The 20140-nt window shown below is 38.3% G+C and overlaps 1 long non-coding RNA gene across 1 annotated transcript in view; it reads right to left on the reverse strand.

The window, feature by feature from the left end:
• LOC124723054 overlaps positions 1–17688 on the reverse strand; it is a 36040-nt gene extending 18352 nt beyond the window's left edge. The window contains exon 1 of the long non-coding RNA XR_007006489.1: positions 16917–17688. This is a non-coding gene — a long non-coding RNA (uncharacterized LOC124723054). The remainder of the gene's footprint in view (positions 1–16916) is intronic.
• Between the last annotated feature and the right edge of the window lie 2452 nt (positions 17689–20140).

Below are 20140 nucleotides of genomic sequence, written 5' to 3' on the forward strand. Positions count from 1 at the left end.
ATACCACGGAGATTGTCATTTAGAGGCTGCAGAAGAATTGCAGAGTGATGATAGCGTGGAAGCACAGCTTTTGAATCTGTTTCGTGACAGTTCCGAATCTGACGATACGGATCACGACGATTGTGTGGAAATCGACGACGAAAAAGAGCCCGACCTGTCACACGGAGATAATCCAGGTGAGTCCTGGCATAAAGAACCACATCATATGCAGTATCACCCATTTACGAAGGAACATAAAGCGCTGCAATCATGGATAGTGCGGCTGATCACGACGGAGGTTCGAGTCCTCCCTCGGGTATGGGTGTGTGTGTGTTTGTCCTTAGGATAATTTAGGTTAAGTAGTGTGTAAGCTTAGGGACTGATGACCTTAGCAGTTAAGTCCCATAACATTTCACACACATTTGAACAAAGGAACAAATTTTGTAAATTCATCCTGCAGGCAATTCTCCTATGGATTTCTTCAGATTACGGGTAACAGGCGAATTGTTGCAACTTGTAGTTGACGAAACGAACGATATCGCAGTCAACATATTGCTGAGTAAAAATACAAAAGAGTGATCTAGGATCTGTAAGTGGAAACCTCTAGGTGTAGGCGAATTACTAGTTTTCCTGGGTGTTTCGTTACATATGGGTAACGTTAAATATCCGCGATTACAAGACTACTGGAAGAAAGAACCACTGTTTGAGAATACTGGAATAACGATGAGTATAAGCAGAGACCAGTATTTGATATTACAGGGTGTATACGTGGACAAGGGAAAAAAATTCCCGGATTTCCCGGTTAAAAATACACTTTCTCCTGGATGAAAACACACTTTTTCCGTGTTATTAAGTGACGGTATATTTTCTCTCGGAACTGTAAAACTTACCAATCCTTTGAATGGTTATGTTTTTATACACGGGCGTAGAATTTCCCGACACTTTAGAGAACGAAACTCAGCGAAAAAACTACTTTTGGAAAGATTTTTGATGTGCAGCGACATGTACGCTCCATAAATTCGAATTCCACCAAACACCGCATGTTACTTTCCGAACCATTGTAATCGAGATTGCGATGCGCTTTTGTAAGCGTTATAGCTGATGTCACGTGATCCCGCCAGCCGATGACAGCGGATATTCAGACCACAGGACACGTGATGTAGTCGGCTAATAGCAACACCACTGTTAAGTAGCACGGATACACAAACAGGAAAAGTTAATGTTTTAAATTAATATATATAGTGTTGCTACAAGAAAAGCAAATCTTTCACATATAATATTGGTCTCTAAGGTCAATAAGCTGCAAGAGAAGCTAAGGTTTCACATATAACGTTGATATTTTTTGCGCGTGTTACACTTTAAGATATATCACACAATTGTCCCAGTAAAATTTTTAGCCGAGTCGAGTGATTTGTCCTCAAAGTTTTCCACAAATAAATTAGCTACAGCAGAGGAGAGAGCTTCCATCAATTTGCTCATCACTACGACATGAATGTCTGATCTTCTGGGCTCTAAATACTTCTAAAAGGCTTGTCATCAAACGCTCTGTGATTTAAGAAATTCATCGTACATTCTCGCACATAGTTCAACTTGCGTAAAAGGAAATGTACTTTGAAAGTAACGCTTTTCGAACCACCATTTGCAATACTTTCCCGCGACCTGTTAGAAATAGGCTCGTTTCAGTAGTCGTCAGAGAGCGCCAGATAACAGGCGCCACCGCACTTTGGCAGCTGCTATGACGCAGGAAGCCCGTATGTTCGTACGTGTAAAACATCAGAAAATCTTACATTATGTCATAAAAGAAAAAAGGCATCAGAGGATACTCCAAGAGCATCGGAATTTCGTGAAGCATACTAAAATGGCACATTTAAAGCGCATACTTAAAGAGCACATTCATATGTCCAGATTCCCAAAGAAGTTGGCTTCGACCTGATATTCAATTGGGTATCGGGATGTAAATTTTCTTGAAGTATCAGTAATGTATTAACTCATTTTTGATTCTTTATTATGGCATAATGCCTTACGTGCTAGAAGATGAACACGTGCACTTGAAATGCAGCGAGCAGTTGAAATTAGCCGATAGTGTGGAACTAAACACTTTGCTTCAAACACATTGACTGCCTCAGCGTAAAATATTAATATAAACCAAATTTATTTAGTAAACCGACAAAAATGACTTCATTGTTCTACAAGGCGATTAATGCATGGCTGTCAGAAAAGTGGAAATAAAATAAAATTTGAAACTAATAACGTATATTAGCCTTCCGTAATTATGTGAATGTATCTTAATCCATTTGATAGCTCCCGGCCACAGAAATCCATTTTGTTTTCATTTGACGTGAGAGCAGTAAACGAAGAGGAAACAGCAAAATCACTACATGTAAACACGGGTCACGTGGAGACTACACACTTCCCCAGTATAACTCAGACTTCTCTGCGCATCAGCCTCGGCTCTACGATATTTCCGAACCGGGGCAATACTAAGATAGCACCCGCTCCCCCCAGCTCCCCTCCCTCGAGCGTTTGCAATTTATGGTTTATTTTCGTTTTGTTTTCTCGTTCACGTTTTATTGTTGCAGTATTATTCTGCAGTAGCGGGATACAGTAATATCCTTTGTTAGAGTATCGATTCTTACCAGTCAAAATTACAAAGATTTAATTGAAAACTAAAACAACGAAAAATTCCCGAAATTCTAAAAAATTCCCGGGTTTTTCCCGGATCTCCCGGGTCGTATACACCCTATATTACGCTCTCTGCATTTTGCAAAAAATCCACTTCCAGGAAACCCGAAACCAGATGAACGTTTATATAAGATACGACCTATATTGGATTATTTTAACACGAGAATGTCTCAAGTATTTCACCCGGGAAGAGATTTATCAATAGATGAATCAATGATTCTTTGGAGGGGAAGATTGTCATTTAGACAATACATAAAAAGCAAACGTAATAAATATGGCATTAAGATGTACATGCTCAACAATCCAGACGGTTTCATAAATAAGTACGCTGTGTACACGGGAAGTAGTGGAGATATGGGGGGAAAAGGTCACGCTGAAAAGGTCGTGTTGCATTTGATGGCAGAAAAGCTGCATGTTGGTCATCACATTTACTTGGACAATTATTATAACAGTTTTCATTTAGCTACAATTCTGTTGAACCTAAAAACACTTTCCACAGGTACTCTGAAATGAAATAGGAAATATGTCGCCAAAACCTGGGGGGGGGGGGGGGGGGGGGGAAAGAGAGAGAGAGAGAGAGAGAGAGAATTGCGCGGTATTGTAGTGGAGTTATGATTGGAAAATGGAAGGATCGACGAGAGGTTTCCTACATTTCCACAGAACATCTAAATGTTATGGAGCAAGTGACGAATGTGCGCCAGCAAATAGTCACGAAACCTTTGCCTATTATTAGGTACAATGCGTGTATGTCTGGGACTGATAAACAAGATCAGATGTTATCGTATTATTTATGTGAACGAAAGACTATCGGCTGGCCGAAAAAACTATTTTTTCATGTCATTGACATGCTAGCTTTCAATTCTCTATATCTGTACAACAAATACTCAGGAAATAAAATGACGTTGTACGTTTACAGAATGAACATTATAAAGGACTTCCTTCCACCAATGGACGTTCCACGAAATGTGAGCAAGAAACATCAGGAAAAAAAAAAAAAAACACGTTTTGCAAAAGCGGGAAGCTACTGGAGGGAAGAAGCAAGTTATGAGGAAGCGGTGTAAGAAGTGCGCGGAACAAGGCAAACCTGGATACTGCTTGAACTGCTGTATAATTTCCCATAAGTAGCAAAAACGCGATAATATCGGGGAAATTCCGACTATCAAAGAGAACTTCTTTTGACATTGCATGGTTTCTTTTTATGATGTGAAAGGTTACAACTTTTTTTCACAAGTACTCTGAAAATGAGGTTTTCTTTTGTGTTAAGTCGACTTATTTCTTATTGAGTTGTAAAGCGCTCACTTCAGCTGTTTGCGAAAGAATTTGTCGTGCTAAATTTGTTTTAATAGCACCGCAATTGAAGTGATGGGTGACACGAGAGAAGCCTCCACGTAGGGTGTGTTTCGCTTACTAATTTCTACACATCCGGGCGTCCCCTGTGCGTATATGATAAATGTAGACGGCTAATTCTCTCATGCCAGGAGCAAACATGCTACTAAATTGACGACCTCTATCAGATTCAATCTTAAAAATGCGCATTTGAAGTAAATATAATTTCAAATGAATCCAGTTTCTTTTTTTTTCCTTCTTAAGAATTTGCGTTTTGGAATCCAAATTTTTCCCGACTGCAGTGGATTTGTTGCTTGTTTGAATTATATTTTTTTGTTACATTATCAACAAATCACGAACATTTGAATGACGCCTGTAACCCCTATAGGTGTCACACAGCAAACAGACTTTAAAACATTACCACAATACAGTCGAAGCTTATTTGAAGTAATGCATCAAAGGTGTCATCACTAAGTCAGTATAGAACATGATCCTGCAGATCTTTCAAGGTCTTGTCAGCCTGTAGCTCAGGTGTGCTTAGGAGTGCCGGCTCCGAGCGGTACCTGCCGTTTCAGAGTGTTGCTGGCCCGCACTCGCACGTTGCCGGGCCGCACTGGAGAGTTGCGCGCCTGCACCGATGCCGCAGCGAAAGTGCTAACTGCGCGGTCATCAGCGCCCATACAAAGGCCCAATCTTCACACAGCCCAATGTAGCCACTTTCATGAATGATGATGAAATAACGAGGACAACACAAACACCCAGTCCCCTAGCAGAGAAAATCCCCAACCCGGCCGGGAATCGAACCCAGCATCCCGTCATCCGGAGGCAGCAACGCTAGTCAGTAGAACGAGCTGCGGGCTTCGCTACTGTCACACACGTATCTTCTACTTAAGAAGTGCTCATAGCTCTTAAGGCATGCATTTTAGATCCCATGTTTACTGGACTTTTTTTGTTTTGGTCCATCTACCTCCCCCCAAAATGACAGAAGCAAAGAGCTTTCAGTGCAGAGATATGTTTCTTATTATCGATTATGAAGAGGTGGGCACATGTCTTAAGGTATGCGCTTTAGACTATTGTTTGCTGAACATTTGTTTTGGAGTAAAGCATGTGCACATTTTTTGTGGCCCCTGTGTTTGTATAACCTGTGCAGGTTAAACACAAGCTGCGTCTCCCACATACTGCATCAAACACATAGGTAGGTGCTGTATGGGACACCCTTTGTTTATATCGTTATGAGGCGCAAAATATCTTGCATTGCGCCTTCCAAAAATTAGAACAAAGTACCTCAAGTTACAATATTGTTACAATGTAAATTGTCACAATATTAATAATAAAAGTGTAAAATGAATGATACGTACCGGGTTTGGTTCGACGTGATTCACAAGAGGCCGTGGGCATGCCTATATAACTAAGAGCGTTAGAATAGTTGCCGTGAGTGAATTCATCCCCGCTGCACACGGATAACGTCTATTTGCAGTTACATCGGCAATGTTTACCTCTTACCACGAAATGTGGAAAAGCATACAGAAATGTATTTTTTTTCAAAAGTTGCTTTCAGCATTCCTTAAATAAGTCCTTCGCAAAGAATGCCGATTGTACTGCCATCAAACGGCTGCGTTATGCAATGGACCAGATGTTATGGGATCTCGTCGGTAGATGTCAATATAGATGCTATGCACGTACAGCGCTGCACCTGACATCTACCGATCACACAGCACATCATCTCGTCTACTGCACAGTGCATCGCGTTAATCCCGGACCCCGAAGACTTGGTAATGACATCAGAGAGACTAAGGCTGAAATTCTGACACCGCAGCCTGGTGACGTGGCCTGTGAGCAACTCTATTGACTTAAGTGACGTCAGTCACCTGTTACCCATAGCCTTGAAATGTAGACCTGCCCACAGCTGTCATTTCGGAACGTCAAATCAATACAAAGTGCTAAATCGAGCGTCCTTTATGATAAACATAAAAAACAGATACCATGCGAATAATCTTGATTATGGGGGCAGGACAGACTAACGTATAGCGTAGTCAGTGTCACTTTAGTATGTTACGTGATTGAAGCCAATGAAGTGACTACAAATTATTAGTTGACTGGCAGAGTGATTTTACTGCATAACCATACTAATACGCCTTCATTAGAATGTGTCTCAACGTGTTTTAACATATAAAATGCTGCTTGCTAATGTAATACCACTCGGGCGTTTGCAGCACTTAACTACGAATTTGTCTTTGCGCCCATAGCAGCAGTAGCTAATGCCGCAATTTCTTTCTTTCGCAAAATTCTCGTCGGATGCTTGTTCAGTGACTTATGTTTTCGGACTTTACTTTGTAGTTTCAATTTTGATTCGGAAAAGTGCGTTAAATATTGCCCAAACGTAAATATTAGGGCATAACACACGCATGTCTGTTACCACAACCTTTCATTTACATTCGTCATGTTGCACAACCGATAACAAAATTATATCTTTCAACCTAATGTAGACCTCAGACTACACTACAGGTAGGTATGTGACACCAACCAAGATCGTGTGTGTGTGTGTGTGTGTGTGTGTGTGTGTGTTCCAATATCATGTTCTAGTTCACATATGTGTTAATGTGTTACCTGTGTGCTCAAATTCTGGTCACTGTTATTGCATAAACATAAAGCTATACACCAATCGTATATTCCTACATCTAGTTTTTCAGAATCCAGTTCATTTGTATGTGGCATTTTGATAAACAGAGCTGAATGAGTTATTGATAGATCTCTAACAAGTAAGACTGTTATAGATGCAAGTCACTGATAATCACAGTGTATCAGGTACAATTCAATGTGGAACAAAACGTCTCAAATAAATCTCTAAGTTCCGTATGCTTCATACAAGTCCTAATTTCTCTTATCTTTGTGGTTCTTACATGAAATGTACTTTGGGTGCAGTAGAATCATTCTGCAATCAGTTTCAAGTGCTGGTTCTCTAAATTTTCTCGGTTAGTGTTCTATGAAAAGAACATTGTTTTCTCTTCAGGGATTCTCATACAAGTTCAAAAAGCATCTTCATAAGACTCACATGTTAACTGAAGCTACTGGTAACATATCTAGCACCCCACCTCTGAATCGCTTCAATGTTTTCATTTAATCTGACCTGGTGGGAATCTCCAACACTTGAGCAGTACTCATGAATGGGTCACATTAGTGTTCTACATAGATGGTCTATGTGACTTTCCCCTCATGCTAAATTTTCCAAACCTATCTATCTTCCCAGAGAAAGGAATTAATAGTCCTGAAAGCAAGAAATAATTTTTTACTTAACTGCAGTTTTTCTGTGATACTTCACAATTTTACAAAGAGCACCATAAGCTGTACTTATAACAGTAAAGTTAAAAATATGTTTTATATGAACCTTAGTGTTAACCAGTACATGCATCCTTGAATCCAAATATTATGATTAATTATAATTAATTATAAAAGGGGAGTCTAATAAGATACTTTACTTTGTATTTTTTTTATCCTGGGATTTCCAGTTTTCTGCCTGGGGTCTACCAGTAACCCATTAATTACTTTTGAGTCAGAATGTAAAATTCCATTCTGAATCCTAGGCAGAGATGCATAGTCACATGGAAATTATTTTTACTTAGAGTAATTTGTTAGTGAATTTCAGTGATCATCATAAAATTACATTTATTATTAGCAACAAATACCAGTAGAGAATAAATATATTGACATGTGAGAGTCCCAAGGACCCTGAAGAAGCTTCTGCAATATGCTCAGCTATCAGTTTTACACAATAATTTTACTCACATAGGTAAAAAGTTCTCAGTTAACTTGTCATGTCGAATTTGTATAAAGTCCCAAGCTTTTGATAAGTCTCCATCACCATCATCAGGCACTAAGTCCGATTGTCGTAAAACTGGTGAGGCTCACATTTTTATGCCCAGTGGATGGCACCTGATTGGCTAAATTACATCATGGAGATTGCATATGCTAAGATGATATCCTCTGCATCTATACATGACATTTGTACCAGTAAGTTTGAACAACATGCAAGCATCATGGAGATGCTTCAGGACCTGAAATCTCTGGAGGGAAGGTGATGTCATTTTTGAGGAACAATACTGAGAAAATTTAGAGAACCAGCATCTGAGGCTGACTGCAGAACAATTTTACTGCCGCCAATGTACACTTCACATAAGAACCACAAATATAAGATGATAGACATTAGGACATACAGACGGGCTCATAGACAGTTTTTTTTTTTTTTTAAACAGGAAAGGAAATGACCAGTCGTAGTACAAGGTACCTTATGCCAAACACCATATGGTGGCTTGCAGAATATGGATGTGGATGTAAAACTATGTGAAGTTTTCCTCTGTGATTTTTCTTTCTCAAGTGCATGCTTCCATGGATTGCTGTACTTCTAACTCATTAGCAATTGTTAAAATATTGTGTGTTATATCAAACAATGGAAAATCCAGGATGGAATGTAACAATATTATGAAAACGAAAGTTACCACTCACTATGTAGCGGAGATGCTGAGGCGCAGATAGGCACAACAGAAAAGACTGTCACAAATAAGCTTTTGGCTAGTAAGGCCTTCGTCACGTCAGTGTGTGTGTGTGTGTGTGTGTGTGTGTGTGTGTGTGTGTGTGTGTGTTTGGCTTTACTAGCCAAAAGCTTTTATGTGGCAGTCTTTTTGTTGTGCCTGCGACTCAGCATTTCTGCTATATGTTGAGTGGCAACTTTCCTTTTCATAATATTATTGTGTGTTATATTCATAAATAACTAACTCGTGCAACATTTGGTCTGTTCTTTTATCTAGATAAGACTGAAAAATAGCAAATAAATAAATGAATAAATATGCAAGTCCATTACCAGTGTCTCTATTGGAGTTTTGACCACACAGTCTAATTTCTACTGACTACATAATCACACACACCCAACAGTTGGAAGTGTGTGCCAGAATCCTTATCTGTACAAACATAATCTTGTGTCTATTCATTAGACTGTTATCAGAAACTGCCATTTTTAATGTTCCTGTACGCAAGATGACACTATTCAACACAGCAATTAACAACAGTCTGTATGGACTGCCCTACTTAACTGATGGCACACTTGCAAAAAATGTTATAAATCCCTGGTACTCTGAGGCTGACTGTATCTTTCACAGGTCACAACATTTCTTTAATTTTCCTGGGTGGCCAGAAGACTGGTGCTTGCCTGTTTAAACTCTACCTATCTTCCTCATTGTTGCACCATAGAAGGGCAGTCAATTTGTGTGTAGCCCACAAAGCTTGGTTGAATGGTATCATGTCTTAGTTTCCTTGATAGTTTTGACCTAATTTCACAGGTGAAATATGTGTGGGTGGGGGGTGAAGGCGGGGTAGATTGTGCACAAGCAATGGGAAGGTCAAAAGGGGTGGGCAAGGGAAGAAATAAGCTAAATAGGAAATAAAGGTGTGAGGGGGAGGACAAGGGGTGATGTGGTGTAATCTACTATAACACCTCACCATTAAGCCAAGACTATGTACCACACATCCCAATGCATAATTACAAATTTTATTGCAGTTTATTATCCGAATTAATAGCAACCACACTTTCAAATGGGAATTTGCATAGATTGCCAATACATAGATTAGATAATATCGCAAAGAATGCAAACATCGTAAGCAATCTCATGCTTGGCTGGATATGCGAACAAACATAGCATTTTAACAATAGTCCATGAATATAAAAAAAGTAAATAATTATAGGAAACAACACTAAACAACATCAAAACAAGGGGAGAAAGGAAAAAGGTCTCCATCTTATTTGAAAACCACTGGCTACATCAGTTTCACAAAGATCACCTTACTGCACGCAGCACCTACTGGCTATCAATACCAATCATTATAAGATGATATTTACAGTTACCTATCAGTGTTGGCATTCAGAGCCACCAGTACCACGAACAGTAACAGGGTGTTCGTCTGGCCTGTGGTTCCACAATCAAAACGAAGGCATGTTTCCCTTCTACCCTTGTTTCGTACACCTCCCTCCCCCAACCCCACCATTTCTCCCACAACTTTAGTCCACATTCTATTTACATCTTCCTTTGACAATGCATGCTCACTTTCCTTTTAATCATGCACAATCATTCCCCTGCCTTCTTTTTCTTGCTCCCCTCCCCTTACTTGTTTATCCCAAAAGTAATCATTATAAAAATAAACTGAAGTGATTTATCACCCAGCTGGAGTGATTTCTTATTAGATTTGAAATACAATACTGTAATTTTAATGCTATTCTGGACTATGCAAATGCATGCCATTTTCAAATGTTTGATGGTGGTATACATGATCTCTCCTAAGGCCTGCGTAACAGTATTGCTGCTCTTCATTGCTTTTTTGGTGCTTGCAATTTCAAGATCTTTTATTGTGCTACGACTTTGTTAGTACAGTGGCATTATAAGTCAATAAAGACATATTTTCTGAATCCCCTATGTTCACCCACAATCCTCCTCCCTGTTCCAGTGCACATTCACCTATGCTTCTTCCTACCCTGATATACTCATGGACTGTAGACAACAGTATATTGAATATATTACGTGCACATATATGTAGGACTGCACTACTTTAATAATATGTTTATGCACTTTAAAGAAATTTCATTCTCAGCTTATAATGTGTTTGTGCAATACCTAACACACTTACAGTAGGTCTCTCTTCCACATTTTAAATTTGCCAATGACAGAGATTGCTGGCTCTCATTTACATAATCTAAGATTATTTCATACTCCTCCCGCACCATGTCCCTCTTGTCCTTCCCTTCCCGTCCCCCTTCCCTCCCTCTTCCTTTTCCATCCCGTCCTATCCTATCTTCATCCATTGCTCATATCACATGTATTAATGATGTGCTTTCGTTTAAGTATGATCTTTCCCACTTTTATGACCCTTAGTTTTCATAAAGGAAAGAAACCCCTTAGCATGGTTTACTATTGTTTTACGGTTTTATAGTTGATTTTGTTAATGATTGTCCATCACAATTTAACGCAACATGCCAGCACCACCACAACCATGCTACGTATTGATTTATTACGATAGCTAATTTTGTAATGGTGTAACAATATCAGTTGAGCAATAGTATCGTGATAGGTAACACTTGACACGGTGGCCTGAAATATGATTTTTTCTCTGCTCCACAAACTAGTTTGTTGATGCACCTAAGTATGGTTGCTCTTAATGTGTCATACACAATTTTTGGTTGTATGGCAATTTTTAACATTTTTTGACAGATATTCTGTAGATGGGCCATGCAGAAAATGTGTTATTAAGAAAGTTTTCATACCAACTGGACACTTGTTATTAGCAGCCTAAAGTGGTGATAGGAGCAAGCTCAGTTACCCATATAATTGTTGCAGGCCTCTTGCACGACTTCATTTTACAGATGTAACTAAGCACAGCACCGTTAACAAATATAAGAAAGCAGTGGCCTTTGCCTAGAAGCTACAATAATCAGTAAAACTTAAGTATCTTGCTTCTCAAAAGAGCAACTCTTTTCCAGTTACAATATTTAGTCATCGTTTATCTACTATCACTTGCTTATCATTTAGTCAATTACACCAATGCTGGTGATTCACCCATTAAAATTTTACACTCCATCACATCTCCCTGTGCATTTATTAAAACACATCTCCCTGTGCATTTATTAAAAATAAATAAAGAAACAAAAATCATTATTTTTGTCATGGCAGCAACACCAGCAACCATTACGAAACTGTCTCGAATGATAAACCGCCCACAGTTGCACTAATTATGTTTATTCTAAGCCTTGACCATGGTTTCTGCTATAATAATATAGCCTTCTTCAGAAGTCCTAAAAAGTGATGAAAATAACATGTAAACCAGTAATACAATCTATACATAAAACTTCTAAAATTACGTATGAGATAACATATTACTTACATAAGCTTTTAAAAAGGAAAAATGTCTTAGCCCAGCAGCTGCATCTAGATCAATAAAATAAAATAACTTCAACAGACATAAGCCTGTATCGAAATAAGTAAACCTACATATGGCACCATATGTCCTCCACCACTACATCTGTACACATTTGACGACTGTGCGCCTAGTATAACAGATGCAGTGGCGGAGAACATGTAGTGCCATATATAGGTTTACTTATGATCTAAACAGGCTTACGTCTGTTGAAGATTTTATTTTATTGATCTAGATGCAGAAAGCTGGGCTAAGACATTTTTCGTTTTTAAAAGCTTATGTAAGTAATATGTTATCACATACGTAATTTTAGAAGTTTATGTATAGATTGTATTACTGGTCTAGATGTTATTTTGGTCACTTTTTAGGACTTCTGAAGAAGGCTATATTATTATAGCAGAAACCATGGTCAAGGTTTATTCTAAACATAATTAGTGCAACTGTGGACTGTTTTTCATTTGAGACAATAAACAAAAATACCTCCCAACACAGAAATAATGGTACCTTGTTCTCGGAAAGCCCATCTTTATTTGTGCTGCTTCATGGTTCTGCCATTGTTTCAATTTTATTTATTTATTTATTTATTTATTTTTTACACTGAATCATTTTACAGCTTTTTGCTATCTTTAGTGCATTTATTACATGAGAAGTTTAAAAATATGTAGTAGGCGATTCATGCAAATCATTAAAATACTAAGAAGAACAGAGTCGCAGGCACTTCCAGAAATTCTGTGAAATGAGTTACCTACCAGTATTCAGATCACTTCACAGAGGACTCTCAAAATAATAATTTAAACTCTCACTTTGCAGTTTATTATAGCATTTAGTGGCATGCCAGGACCATGTAAGATTTATTACTCCTTGAAATGCTGCTGGCAACCAGAATATTTTTATTGAAAATGTGTGTAAAATATTATGGCAGTGCGTATTTAGGAAAATATATTATTCACATAAACAGAAAGCTCAGTAGTGTCTATAATATGCAAAATTTGGGGATATTTTCCCGTTAATAGACAAAATTTATTTCCTGTGTGTGATTTTCCAGTGCATCTTTACTTCAATTTACTTTCATCTCCCCATTAACTTACTTGTATTTTATTGTGTGAGATATGTCTGGCAAGTCAACAGGCCTAACATATTTAACGTATAACTCATATACCAGGTATGGTGGGGAGAGCAAGAAATTTTGTTGTGTGTTTAGTTTGAGTGTTTTTAACACTGCAACCTCATTACATTTTAGAGGGTGTGCTCAGAGTTGTTGAACAGTGTGGTTGTGTTTGATGCAGGTAAGTTTATGACTGTACCAACTTTTGTTTTGTTTGGGGTATGACTGATATCATCATACTCCTTACCAGATCTCTTTCCTAGACTGAAGTGACATTACATTTGCACACAGAAATGGCAGTAAGTGAACATAAATGTTCATGCATGAGGATACAGAAGTACACATTTAGCCATTACATGAATTTACAAATACCAGGAAGCTAGCTGTTAGTAGTGCTTTTACTTACATGAATTATTGTATGTGTGTGTCCACATAGCATGAAACATGTTTTAAATTGTACCACACACATCACTAAATATAGGTGAGGCTTGATCTGAAGGAAGAGAGCATTTTACCTTAGCAACAAAGAGCTATTTTAGATTAGTTATTTAAGAAATAACTTCAAACTAAAACTACATTATTGTGTGTTTATATCAAATGATATTTTACATACATAATGAAGCCTACATAAAATTGCCTTTATTCTGTGCAAAACAGAGGTACTTATCTAGTATGTTGTGTGGGTTGACAATCAATATTCTTTTTAGTTTAGCTTTACATTTCGCAGTGGGGAGTGGTGGGACTGAATTCAATGTATTTTGGTGTGTGTGTGTGTGTGTGTGTGTGTGTGTGTGTGTGTGTGTGTGTGTGTGTGTGTGTTTTTTTTTTGATTTTGGACCAAAAATTATTCTTACAGCATTTTTCTGTAAATTCAAAAGCTTTTAAGGGTTGCATGTGTTGTAGCACCCAATACTCCCATTCTGCAGTTTACTGAATGACATCAATGCATAATACACAGTGCATAGTACATGGGTATTGTTGCAGTTTTTGCTCTGCATATATACTAGGGTAATCCCAAAAGTAGGGTCTATTCTTTTTTATATATATAATTACACAGACCTGTTTATTTCTACAATTGTTTACAGCTTGAACATTTAGCTATTTTTTGACATAATCACAATTTCTGTCGATACATTTTTGTTGACTCTGTGGCAGATTTTGTATGCCCACGTCATACCAGCTCACCGCCATGCTGCTCGGAATGTTATGAACCTCTTCTTTCACCTCGTCGTCGAAGCTGAATCGTTTTCCGGCCAAATGTTCTTTTAACCTAGGGAACACATGACAGTCGCTGGGTGCCAAGTCAGGACTATAGGGTGGGTGGGTGGGTGGGTGGGTGGGTGGGTGGATGATTATGTTCCACTGAAACTTTTGCAGGAGAGCAACAGTTTGCTGAGTGATGTGTGGGCAAGCATTGTCATGGAGAATGTGTACGCCCTTGCTCAACATTCCTCTTCTCCGGTTCTGAATTGCCTGTTTGAGTTTTTTCCAGAGTCTCACAGTACCTGTCAGCGTTAATTGTGGTCCCAGTGATTCAGCTCCGATGACGAGGTGGTTCAAAGAGCACCAGGATGAGTACCATACTCGTCTGGCTACTGAGCTCCCTGGATTTAAACACAACTGAGAATCTGTGAGACCACCTCAATCAGGCTATAAATGCCATGGATGCTCCATCAAGCACAGCCTGGACACGGCACTGGAGTCGGCACAGTTCCACATCCCTGTCAGTACTTTCCAGAACAGTATTTACCCAGTCATTTTTCCTAGATTATTTACTATATCTCTACAATCAGTGGATACAGATTAGGCAGAAAAATATCTCTACTTGCAGTTGGAGGTCTGTATATAACCACAATAGTGTGTTTCCTTTTTCCCTCTACAGTTTATATCACAAAAAGTTCAGTGACACCTTCAACACATAAGAACTTACATATATGGTATAGTAATTACTACCACTTTTTGTAAATATTGAAACACCACCACAAGACTTGATTTCCCTACTGAAAGTTGAGCAGACATAATTGTTAATGGGTGCATAGTAAGAGTTTTTTTCCCTCAGGATACCAGTGCTCAGTAATAACTGAAACATCTGGATGATTAACACATGCTATGGTATCTAAATCATTGTGATTGTTTCTTAGGATTGTAAAATTTTTGTGGGTAATCTCGAAACTGTATTCATATTGGTGGATCATATCTATAGATTTAAATACTGTTCTAAATCTGACTGAGCTAAGCGGTGCAGTGGTTAGCACACTGGACTTGGATTCGGGAGGATGACAGTTCAAACCCACATCCGGCCATCCTGATTTAGGTTTTCCGTGATTTCCCTAAATCAATTAGGACAAATAATGGGAGGGTTCCTTTGAGAAGGAATGGTCAACTTCCTTTCCTAATCCAATGGGAACGATGACCTCGCTGTTTGCTCCCCTCCACTATCTCAACCAACCATCCATCTAACTCTGAACACAATAAGAAAAATGGTTATGAGAAACCAGAAACTATTTATTTGGCCCTGGTACAACAGCATAACAGACAGTTCAATACGTAGTAGTAGTAACAACAACAACAATCTGGCAAGAGTTAAAGACTTATCAGTCACTGTGAAAATACCTCTGGTCAACAAGAGTGGGAGGTACAATGCCACAAAAGTGAAGGAGCAACTACTTATCTCGTCAAAAAGCCACACACAATGGAAGGCTAATATAGAAATGAACATGAACTGAGTGGACGAATTCATCACCACCATAGACCACAGACAACTAAAACAAAACGTGACACACACAATCACAGCAATATAGTTACTATGTACTTCCTTGCATAAAATGTCACATGTCAAAAACAGTTTCAGGACCAAATAACACCACAATGCATTGCTTGCTGCACTGTCTAACAGTATATCTCTACAATTGTTAAAAAAGTGAAATACAGTAATTTAACATATTTAATATATGTTGATTAATTTGGTAATGAGAAGTACTGGTGGAATGTAAATAATTTATGGAGTAAAAGTTACAACCCTTTTTGTTTGTGTTTATGTTGGGATTGGGTTGGAATATGATGTTATAGATTTACCAGTATACGCACTAGTTGGGTGTCCTCTATGAACTGAAAGATGTATCACTGTTTTATTTTACCCCACCTCAGTAGGCCTACATGGAAAACAAATTCGCAAAAGAAGTATAATGCAGTGAAGTGCCCTAAATGCATTTTGCACAATACAAAAGATGTATCTTTTAAAAGGTGAAGAACTTAAAATGTGAATAAGGTCTTCTGAGAAGCTACTGAATGATAGGGAGTTAAGTAGATGATGTAAGGCATATCTATTATTGAAGCTTTATTAATATTTAACCTGTTCTCACAAAATACATTACCACAACATAGTCAAGTGGCCTACAAGGCAGCAATAAGGTAGTCATTTCAAACTGTCTTCTCAGACTTTTCCAATTGTTAATAAATTAGAACTACTCATATCACCAAGAACATGGCATTAGCAACACAATGGATCACTTACAATCTAAGATCCACTTCCTAAATTTCCCATTTGAGAAATCCATAATACGGAACACCAATCAATATGATAAATATCACTTGGCTACGCTTCCACCTGCAAATTAACTAAAATTTGTGTACAATTCCTGGTCCAAATATGCAAACATTATACTATGCAAACACAAACTCAGAAATGCCATTTCTATGAGTAATGCAAAACACTGCTTTGACCTACAGCTGATTCCAGACAGCAAGTCAACTAAATTTAATAGCCTTAAAATTATAGAAACTTTCACAACAAATTTTAAGTGTATCTGTATAACTACTGCTGCAGGAACAACAAGCAACACATCTATTCTAAAGTTGAGCTAAAACTCACCAGCAATGAACTCCTTTTAATATCTGGTTAGGTGCACAGAAACAATATTCATTCCGTTTGTGGCTAAAATGTGTCTTGAAATAAACAATAGTACAATTCCTCTTTTTATTTTGGCTGATGTTCATGGCAGCAGTGCGATCGCTTCCCATCTTGTTACTTTCTTGCGACTTCAGCAGCCTCTCACCTTTTGATTGAGACTTGAATATCGCAGATCTATGACACATATGTGGTTTTAGTGCCTTCTGTCTTCTCTTCCTTGGCTTTCCATTTCACAAAGTCAGAAACATCCAATGCAAAAACAGATTGTACTGTTCACAAGCCTGCATTCTGTCACTTTAATTCATAACTACCTGTAAAACTGACAGTAAAAAAATCCCAACTACGGTCATTCTTATAAGTCTGAACATGCAAAAGTTCTGGATGCATGAACATGTTTGCTGAAAGCAATTTGAGCAGTAGGACTACTGTTACTACACAACTTTTGGCCAAAAAAATTTTGTATTAACCGTCGTGGGTTACGACGATTGCAACTTCAAGGTCGAAGTCAGTTCTTCTGAAAATAGACCGCTAACACAAACAATCGATAAAGATACACTGAAAGAAATTTTGTAGTGTAATATAGAATCAGAATACTATAGGCACAAAGTACGAAATTCGGTAGAATTTTTCTACATCGGTAATGCACTTTCAGGCACTGTAACACAAGTTACCGAGAAAAAAAGACGTCTCTATACTCTGCTCGTCTTACTATTATACTTGATGTAAACATACACGAACACGATGATTGGTCAAAAGTCGTTACACACGTGCACTGGTGTTGTTACGCTTTTGGAAGTAGATCCTACTTGTGTATGAGATATGTTGTTACCTAGTTACGTTAAATGAAACAGTAAGATACTTAAATGTATTAACAGCCATCATCGTATTTGGTAATCACACTTTCACTAGGTAGCTTTTATTTAAAAAATCGTGTACAGTCACAACATCTGCACTATTCTGCTGTGATTGTCGCGCTGTTAATGGCTGAGACTGCTTCCTGTTCCGCAGTGAAACACGCTTGTGGAACACGGTTAAAAAGTGCCGAGAAATAGGTTATTCTTAATGTTTTTAATGAACTTACAGAGTAATAGGGTTTGAATTTTTTCGAGGGACTGTATTACATAAAATTGAGACGCAAAAAATGGTTCAAATGGCTCTGAACACTATGGGACTTAACTTTTGAGGTCATCAGTCCCCTAGAACTTAGAACTACTTAAACCTAACTAACCCAAGGACATCACACACATCCATGCCCGAGGCAGGATTCGAACCTGCGACCGTAGCGGTCGCGCGGTTCCAGACTGAAGCGCCTAGAACCGCTCGGCCACACGGTCGGCATTGAGACGCAAATTCATCACGTACGTAAAGCGGTATAAGTAGCTTAGCAGACTGCAAATTTGGTGCAATTCGTGATTTGCTGGTTCAACTTTCGTCTGATTCATTTTTTTCTTGTTCAATTTGGAATACCTATATCTCGTAATTGTAAAATTCATCATAATTTTTATGAATAGTTTGTGTCTTCCTATTTTTAATTACATATTGCACACGAAATTCCTGTTTTCATTTCAAATATAAATTCTTAATTAGCGATATTTTATGAAAGACTGTTAATAAAGGTTGCTTAAATTAAGAAAAAATAACAATTTAATTTTTAAGGTGAAAATGAAAAACCAAGTACTCTTTTTTGGACTATGTCCAGTGTTTTATACCACAGAGGCAGATAAGTGTCGTAGAAACATGGAGAACAATCATTTTCACAGCATCGAGCATACCACACAAATTTTTACATTTGCCACTGTACCATTACAATATGTACCTAACAGAGCCAAGTTAAGGGATTTGGTCCGAGAAATAACAAGACTCTTAAGCTGCCAGACGTACTGGAACTAAAGCAAGCAGCTTTTTCACATGTCACTGCTTATCGGTGGCGGGAAACAGAATGACACGTTATAAAAGTAGAAAATTGGCGCCTGGTTTGCTTCGTTGATTCTGTTGTTGATTGACTCGTTATCAACGTAGCAAATGACTTCCAGAACAGAAGCGTATTTCTCGAATACGGTTAAGGTAGGAGCTAAGAGATTACCTGACGACTGACAGTAATTAATACCTTCATTGGCTTTAGTATTCAACAGTACGGTGAAATCCCTGCAGTGCGCTTTTGCATCACTCATAGCTCGCTCAGAAAAATTACGCTGGGTTTAAGTTAGGAATTTTCATCTCTCTTATTTGTAATTAGAATATTATGTAAGGTGAGAACGGGAGCATTTTATGCTTTCTGTGTGGTCAGCTAAGAAGCGCGCGATAGTGCTGAGTTTTGGCCAACATTATTTCATTCTTTTTAATAATTAAATGAGATTCGAAGCTATATCGTTTCTTTGCTCGTCTCTTTTTACGTCTGAACTGCAACTGCTCACACCGTTGCAGGTTAGTTGGATCGCTGGCTGGCCAGTGCTATCAAAATTTAATGCGCCGATAAAGCTGTTCCGCGTTATCGCTCAGTCTATGTGTGTGTAGGACAGCATACAACGTATCGTTCTGCTCTTACTCGACTGTACTGCTTATAGCTTGGCTTCCGCTCCACGTGAAACGAAATCCAATGACACTCGAGCAAACGCGGAAGAATACATGGCGTAATGTTTACATCAGGTTTATTCTTATTATGAACGAAGTGTAGCATAGATCTATAATGCGCCATAGCATTGAAACTGCATATTTGCGAAATAAGCAAGTATAAATACGAAATCCACGAAATAACAGCGCGATAGCTTCGGAAACCGAGATTGCGCTATGCGATGTGCTTTTGTAACACAAACTGGTCATAGGACACGTGATTTCTTTTGCCAATCAGAACACAGAATAAGAGCCCATTACACGTTATGTAATTAGCCAATCGTATAATGATCATACCATTTTCAATGCGCGACCACCAAAACTACGGGAAAATGTTAAGCATGAAACACAAATAAAGTAGATATTTGAAAGTAATGTACAGAACCAAGAAAAGCGATGCTGTAACACACCTATAATGCTGAGGAAATTGAAGGCGCCAGTTTCCCCGAAAGGCACGGAATAGCAGTCGGCAGTCGTGCTTGCAACATTCTTCGAAGGAATTATTGCATCACAGGTATGCCGGGCGGGTAAAGTTTACCCGCTTGAACAAAAAAATGATATAATACTTCTTTCTG

This window comes from Schistocerca piceifrons, chromosome X (assembly GCF_021461385.2).
Source record: "Schistocerca piceifrons isolate TAMUIC-IGC-003096 chromosome X, iqSchPice1.1, whole genome shotgun sequence".
Taxonomy (NCBI): Eukaryota; Metazoa; Arthropoda; class Insecta; order Orthoptera; family Acrididae; genus Schistocerca; species Schistocerca piceifrons.